We start from the raw sequence: 8,294 nt of genomic DNA, 5'->3' as shown, positions 1-8,294 counted from the left end.
TGTACACACACACACACACACACACACACACACACACACACACACACACACACACACACACACTCGCACACATACATTGTACGTACACAAAGAGATTTTGTGCATCCTTTCTGTTCTTCTTCTATGCTACGATTGACCATAACTGTCACAAGTACGAGCGTTCCTAACCTTTTAGCACATTGTTTCACAACTGTGGGCGAAGGAAAAGGAGCACACTCACTTACACAGACGTGCTGAAGTGCTGATGTATCAAATTCTCACCGAAAAAAACCCAAACATGACGAACGTACACGCAGACAACAGGAGAATGCTGACACAATTTTTTTACTCCCTCCCTTAAATGACAACACAATTCTAATCTAAGACAACAGAACTAAGAATTGTACGTATACAAATAGTTGTGGAATTTCCGAATGCTTCAAAGTGGGTACCTCCATGGTTATGTTGAGCTGAACGTCGGAGACTCCAGCTGAAATAATGTTCAAATAATGTCCAATGCCATATAGATCTAAGCTGGTCAAATTGGCATCATAGTTTTCTCTTTCTAACAGTCCATTTATGGCAAACAGTAGGCATTTAACGAGCAGACAAGGGCTCACTCCAAAGGTATTGAACTTCGAGTACTCGGGGGCGGCGAGCGAGAATTCTGTCACCAGCATGATACAGGCCTTATGGGGGAGACGCTGTTATAGTTTGACTACGAGTTTTTCTCTTGGGGAGAGGGTTTCTTTTAGAAGACACATTGTTCTGCCCTATATAAGTCCCCCTGCACTTTTGCTGTCTGCAGTCGGAGGTGTGTTACTGAAGTGACGTAAGCATGTCTGGATGTCTGCGTTGCCAAGACTCACCGCTCTGAAACAAGGCATTTCTTTAAATTTCTATTGTCGAAACACTTGGCATTTACTTTTTCTGTTCCCTGAGCACGAATGTGCGAGTGTGAGGTAAATGTACTTTGCACAAGTAAGGAATGTCATGAATTTGTCGTTCGTAAATGTAGAACCGTTGTCGCTAACTATAGTTTGATGAGAGCTCCAGTGTGGGTTAATACACATGTATCTCCTTCAACACCTCCGTCAGTTTGTCTGACATGACAGAATGGATGGTTGGCGGTTGCTCCGATGAGGTTTGCCCCTTTTTCTCGAACAACTCTTTAGGATGAAGATGAAAGTCTTTGTCTAACATGAAAGTCTCCACCTCCTTGTGTCTAAGATGGAAGTCTTCTCCTCCTTAGAGATCTTTTGTTTGAGCTTGCTGAAAAGCTTTTGGCCCAGGAACTTTATCCCATTTACATTTTAGACGAAAGAGGGGCCCAGGAGTGACAACGAGTCCATTGATGAGCTTGTGGTTGTAGTTTGCCACACCCCAGGGACCACCCACTTAAACCCCGAGTCACTGACACTTGCTTGACATTATGTGAGTTTGAACTCACTGTTCACTTAGCCACTGGAACACCCAGTGTTATTATCAAGATGCTGATAACACCGATAAGGACGAGAAAGATAGGGAGGAGGAGGAGGAGGAGGAGGAGGAGGAGGAGGAGGAGAAGGAGGAGGGGGAGGAGGAGGAGGAGGAGGAGGAGGAGGAGGAAAAGGCCCTTAACTCTGCTACTAAAGGATTTCCTGTCCTGCAGCTAAGCTGTTATTCCGTCGTGTCGTTAGGGTGCATGTGTTACATATGTCTACAGAAAGACGAATAATACCAGTGTATGCAATAGTCAGACGGCGAATTTCAAGGTGATGTTTTCATCTTTTCTTATGGTCTCGAGGCTTGACACGTACTGCCATCGTTTGAGGAACTCTCAGAAGGATGCCGTGTCTTGGCATCATCGCAGGTAACGATTACCCGAGGACACCGAAAGGGCTGCACTTTCTCTAGGTTTGGGACATGAGTGATAGGGTCTCTTGTACTGTCTCTTTCTTTCATTTTTTTTTCTCAGTTTGGTATTCTTTTAGCCCATTAGTTTTAATTTTAGCCGTGGGTCACTCTTAAAACACTGGTCTAAAATAAACCCACGCTTTTCTTTTGACGCATACGTCTTTTTTTTGGGGGATCAAGTTGGAATGATACTGGGGAAAGGATGGGCTTCATTTACATACAGTTAACCCCCGTATGTTGACTGACGTTGTACATGCACTTACAGCTCAGATGTTCTACCCAACAGCTTATTTAAAACTCGTCTATACCTAGAACTCATTTTGTAGTAAATGGCAATGTTCACGCTAGAGTTGACTGCATACAAAAAGCCAGAGATTGACCATAACAATTTGTATATAAAATTGTAACCACGTCCAAAACCAAACTCCTTTACTGTCAACCGCATTACTGACAGTATATGCCCTGGCGTGTAGCAAACCAAAAGTATTATGCACACGAGGATAGTCATAACTTGAACCCTTTTATCTCTTTTTGTCAAAGTGTTCTCGCCGTGAGGGTTTCTGGTCACGACCCGCTCCCTCCTCTTGGTATTCTGCTTCAGAGAAATCACGAGAATTATGGTAGAAACTAATAGGCACATTAGGGTAACACCTTGCACTATTGCAAAAGCTGTGAAGGAAAAAGACATAACAGAAGGCGTGTGCTCTTGAAACCGCAAGTCTTTCCCATGTGAATGATTAGCTAACGTCAGAGTTGGACAAACTATAGTCAAAGACATTACGCCTATTGCTGAGACTATAATTAGAGATCGACGTGGGTTTATGATGCTTTTAACTTTGAATGGAATTTTTGCACAAAGACATCGCTGCACAGAGATAAACAAAGCGACGCACGAGCTATTTAGCGAAAGGATGAAAGCTATCCAGCCGACCAGAAACCAAAGCTCCTGTGAAATGTTAAGAGAAAGACACAATGCTAAGTCTACAGCTGACCAGCTGTATACAATCATTGAGACGTCAGTAAGGAGATCTGAGATAGCTAGAGCCGTCAGAGAAACTTGAATACTGTTATGATAGCCTTGGTAGTAAAACACTGTTATGTTGGCGATGTTAGTGACGATTCCACACACAGCGACTGCGACTGTCAAGATGTTCAGAAGACCACGAATCAAGACAACATCACACTTGTCATCGGTATTCCTTGTGTCATTTCTGTCTATTTGTGACAGGTTGAACTGATGGAACATCATCCTCAGTAAAGAACCACACTTAACCTCGCTTTTTTCACAACACAAAACCACAACTATTCATGATTGTTTGGACCTCAAGCATTTTGCTTAATTATTTTAAGAGCATTTTGTCATTACCTCTTGAACAGAAATGTTCCAACATCCATTCTTGAACACAATTATTCTCACGCATTTGCAATGCATGTTGTCGTCATAACCTTATAGTGCACAGTGCCAAGGGTTGTTTGAAACTCCAATGAATCTTGCTCCAATTTCAAACCGGCTGACACAAAACCAAAGAAATTAATAGACAAGTCAAAATCAGATTGCTCCATTTAATCCTCTCAGTTCTCTGCATACCGGTCTAAATGTTGGATGACCAACAACATCTAAAAGCACATTCATAAAGGGAACTGCAAACTAAGGTTCAGACACGTTTCCTTTGATGTTAGCCTGAAGAGGATAAACCTATATATTGATCTACATGTAGTAGGGGATATGCAACATACACCCGAAACATTAAAAATTTTGACATATTTTCATTAACACAACACTTTAACATGCGCCTTTAAGGAACACAATCCAACACAGGATTGAATACTTTTCGAAACTCAAGTGGATACGTTTAGGCAGTCGTGGTATGAAATCTTTAAGCTTGGAATGTGGGGCAGGGTGGTGTCGTGATCTCTAAATGAGTAAGCTGTAGGCTACGTTACTATAAACAATTTTTTAATGGTCCTGTAGCCTATATAAGAGCGGTTCTTAAGTTAAGACCCATACAGGGAAACGTTTAAAAAATAATAGGATGAAGACTTTTTAAAAACTGTTTTGTCGATGGCCTGCGGAAGTGCGATGCTAAGTTTTTTTTTTTACGCGGACGGACGAAAGTGAAAAAAGCACTAGTGGGCGATTTTGCCTAGATTGGCAAGCACTGGTCTACCATACATAAGCCAGAATTAAGATCCCCAGTAACTTTAATGAACGTCCAAGCAGCCTGCAGTACAAATTTAAAATTCTGGTTCGGTTGGGGCACCTTGAAGACTATCTCGGCTATTACAAATCCTAGAGTGTTCATATTTGCTGTGGACATCATTGGGGATTTAAAATAATGATAATAATAAATGACATTTATTTAGCGCTCAACCCCGATTAAAGTACACAGCCTTTGACTTTGAGCGCTTTACAATACAGTACAACAGTAACATAAAAAAACGTTGTGTTCTGACTAAAGAAAATTACTCCAAGTATTCATCTTATTAATTTAATAACAGAAACGACTTCAGTTGATATTTGAAGGAATCAAAAGTTTTGGTATCTCTTAAAGTACTTCGTAAAGCATTTCAGATCTTGGGGCCTTGGTATTCAAATGTCCTTTCACCCGTTTTTTAAGTTCATAGATGGTAAAACAATTTCTTTTTGTCAGCTGATGACCTTAAACTGCGAGTTGGAATGTACAGTCTTAACAGATTTGATAAATGTGATGGTGCATTATCATTCAAACATTTGTGACATAGGGTGGTCAACTTGTACACAATAACTCTTTTCTCAACAGGAAGCCAATGCAATGTCCGTAAAAGTGTCTCGCTTTCTTTTCGTAAAACTAAAAATCTATTATTAAAGAAGTATATCTGGTTAGATTGCCATGGAAATGACGGCCGTATTGGATTTTGTATACCCATTTAGGTCTTATTCTATTCACTTGTTTTTCAACTTAAATACACTTTTAATTTGGCATGTTCATAGGCAAAGTACATGTCTAAAATTGTCTTCAGGTAGTTTTTAAATAATAGTTTTCATTTTATGCGCTGAAAAATCGACTTCATGCATAACTCTGAAAGAAACTTGAAAAAAAAATCAAGCATTCCGAGGTCATTTGTCAAAAACTTACAAATGCAATCAAAAATTCCCCAAGACAATATTTAGAACTAGTTGTCGTTAACATTCTATGAAAGTTACACTAAGATTGAATAAGAAACAAAGCAGAAAAATGTGATGATAAGCGTAAAATTAGCATTTTGAGAAAACGGCCAATAAGGTCAGAACAAACCAAAATAGTTCTATTTCCAGTAAAAACTGTCGTATGTTAAACTAAAACATGGCAACTACTTCGATAATATTTACACAGCAGAAATAGAATGGAGCTTTCCTACTACAACGGAAGCTTATAAGCTGTGCAAAACAGGCTTTTTGAGCCAAAAAGTGGCCATTATTTTCTTTTTAAAAGTCCCTACCCTCTGCTCTAAAGCCCTTTCAATCACCACATTAGGGCACATAAACGCTTACATACGTTTTTGGACTTTGTTCAGGAAATAGCAAGGAAATATAATACGTGATAATCTCAGTTTTCATAATTTCACTCCAAAACACAATTTTTAGGTGCCTTAGTTAAGACCATGGGTCTGAAATTCGTAGACATGAAGGACAATATTTAGCAGCGCTAGCTCCTTTTAGTATTAGTGCGCTCAGCACGTTTTCTCAAAAGCAGCTTTCACGGAAATTCTGCCCTGGATTTTTCTTCTTAAAAAAAAAAAAATCGCAAATGAGCTAGTAGTCTTATGCTTGCTTACTTTTTAAACCGCTTCTGATGTTTATATTAAGCTTAACACGTTTCAGCCGCAGCTGGCAAAAATTAAGAAAAAGCCAATTATCAACATAATAGATCAGGCTTGTGATAGTTTCCGGTGGTGTTTGCTGACAAGTTGTAAGCATGATTTCAAAATTGTACATTTTTAGATACTTATTAGAAACTCTTTTACTTACTCGTTTGTGGAACACTTTATGAAGCTCGAGCTCACACAGAGATCAACGCGTTTATTTTGACTCATACGTTGGGTTTTTTTTTTTTAGGATCACATAGGAATAGTACTGGGGAAAGATGGACTTCAATCACTTGCAGTTAGACCCCACATGTAGACAGACATTAAGCATGTACTTATAGCTCAGATTTTCTACCCAACAGCTTGTTTATAACTCTTCTATACCTAGAACTCATTCTATAGTAAATGGCTATGTTCACACTAGAGTTGACTGTATACAGAAAGTACGCGATTGACCAGAGCAATTTGTATATGAAATTGTAACGACGTCCACGGCCAAATCCCTTTATTGTCATCTGCAGTACTGTCAAAAGCTCCCCTGGCGTGTAGCATACCAGAAGTATTAGGCACATTAAGATAGTCATAACTTGAACCCTTTTATCTCTTGTTGTCAAAGTGTTCTCGCCCTGTGAGTTTCTAGCCACGACCCGCCCCCTCCTCTTGGCATTCTGCTTTAGAGAAACCACGAGAACTAAGGTAGAAACTAATAGGCCTACAAGGGCAACACCTTGCACTATTACAATAGCTGAATAGCTAATAGACAAAAATGAAGGCGCGTGATCTAGAAATTGTACGTCTTCCTCTTGTGGGTGATTAACCAAAGTCAGAGTTGGACAAACTATAGTCAAAGACATTACGCCTATTGCTGAGACTATAATTAGAGAACGACGTGGGTTTATGATGCCTTTAACTTTGAATGGAACAGTTGCCCAAAGACATCGCTCCACAGAGATAAACAAAGCGACGCACGAGCTATTTAGCGAAAGGGTGAAAGCTGTCCAGCCGGTCAGAAACGAAACACCTATTGAAATGTTGAGTGAAAGACACAATGCTGAGTCCATAGTTGACCAGTTGTATACAATCATTGTGATGTCAGTAAGGAGATCTGAGATAGCCAGAGCCGTCAGAGAAACTTGAATACTGTTATGATAGCCTTGGTAGTAAAAGACTGTTATGTTGGCGATGTTAGTGACGATTCCACACACAGCGACAGCCATTGTCAAGATGTACAGAAGACCACGTATCAAGATAATATCACACTTGTCATCGTTGTCATTTGTGTCATTTCCGTCCATTTGCGACAGGTTGAACTGATGGAACGTCATCCTCAGTAAAGAACTACAACTAACCGGGCTTTTTTTCACAACACAGAACCAACCAGGACTGTTTTGGTTTCATGCATTTTGCTATAATATCCCTTTTTCAATATTTTGTCATCTCCTCTGGAACACAAATTGTTCACATCCATCCTTGAACACAATTATTATTTCAGCAATGCATTTTTCGTCTTGCTCAGAGTGAATACATGTAGTGGAATCTGTACTCTGAAACTCCTATGAATTCTTTGCCAATTTCAAACCGGCTTACGAAGAACCAAAGAAATCTATAGGCCAAAATAGCTGTTTCAGCAAAACGGGTTGACCCCGTTAGACACCCGGTTATGCATAATTTAACTTGAATGTGTATTGTAGGTGTGATACACACGCTGGTTATTACTTTAAAAAATTGAATTTAAAATAGGGACCATTATTTATAGGGCCCTTTGTATGATGCTCACTTTACAATGGTTCAAGATATTTACATGCTTCAAAGAGCTTGTCGATGGACACAACCTTTTAAAGTTGGGAGTGTTGTATTTTTGAAAAAGACAGGAGTCCCTACTGCCTAGCCGAGGACAGCCATGTTGTGAAATCAATCAGGATATCTGAGATAGCTAGAGCTGTCAGAGAAACCTGATCACTGTTATGAGAGCCTTGGCGGTACCCCCCCCCCCCCAACAAAAACCAACTTATCCTGTCGATGTCAGAGACAATTCCACACGAGGCGGTAACATCAATAAAGATCTACGCAACTTCATCAGGCCAAAAATCGAGATGGTACTCTATTTCATTCCTTTTTCGTCAAAGTCCTTTATGCCATTTTTATCTTTTTGCGACACGTTTCTTTTTCGAAGTGTCTAAGGATATCTAAACACTTTGAGACATAACTGAAAACAATTTTCAAATGTCTGAAACTTTTAACAATAAAACATTCGTGCACTGTTGTATCTCGGAGACAAGATTTACATAATTCTTTTGCTTTTTAGACTTCCACTGGAATCACAAATGAGAATTTTAAAGTAACTGGTATCTCCTAAGTCTTCAAAAGTTTCAAAACTGATGTTACACCACCTCCAGCAAAAAGTCCAGACTGACTGCAATGTTTAGACATCTCTCCTCGAATGCTACTGTTTCACATTTCTTCATAGCACAAATATTCCTGCATGTGTACAAAGCATTTCATAGAAATGGCCTAATCGTGATTCCTAAAGGGACAACTGATCTCTAAAACTGCGATGAGCCTTTCGTAAACTCAAGGATTATAATAAACATTAA

Source organism: Aplysia californica, unplaced genomic scaffold, assembly GCF_000002075.1.
Source record: "Aplysia californica isolate F4 #8 unplaced genomic scaffold, AplCal3.0 scaffold00327, whole genome shotgun sequence".
In the NCBI taxonomy this organism is placed as follows: domain Eukaryota; kingdom Metazoa; phylum Mollusca; class Gastropoda; order Aplysiida; family Aplysiidae; genus Aplysia; species Aplysia californica.
Note: the sequence above shows the minus strand (reverse complement) of the source record.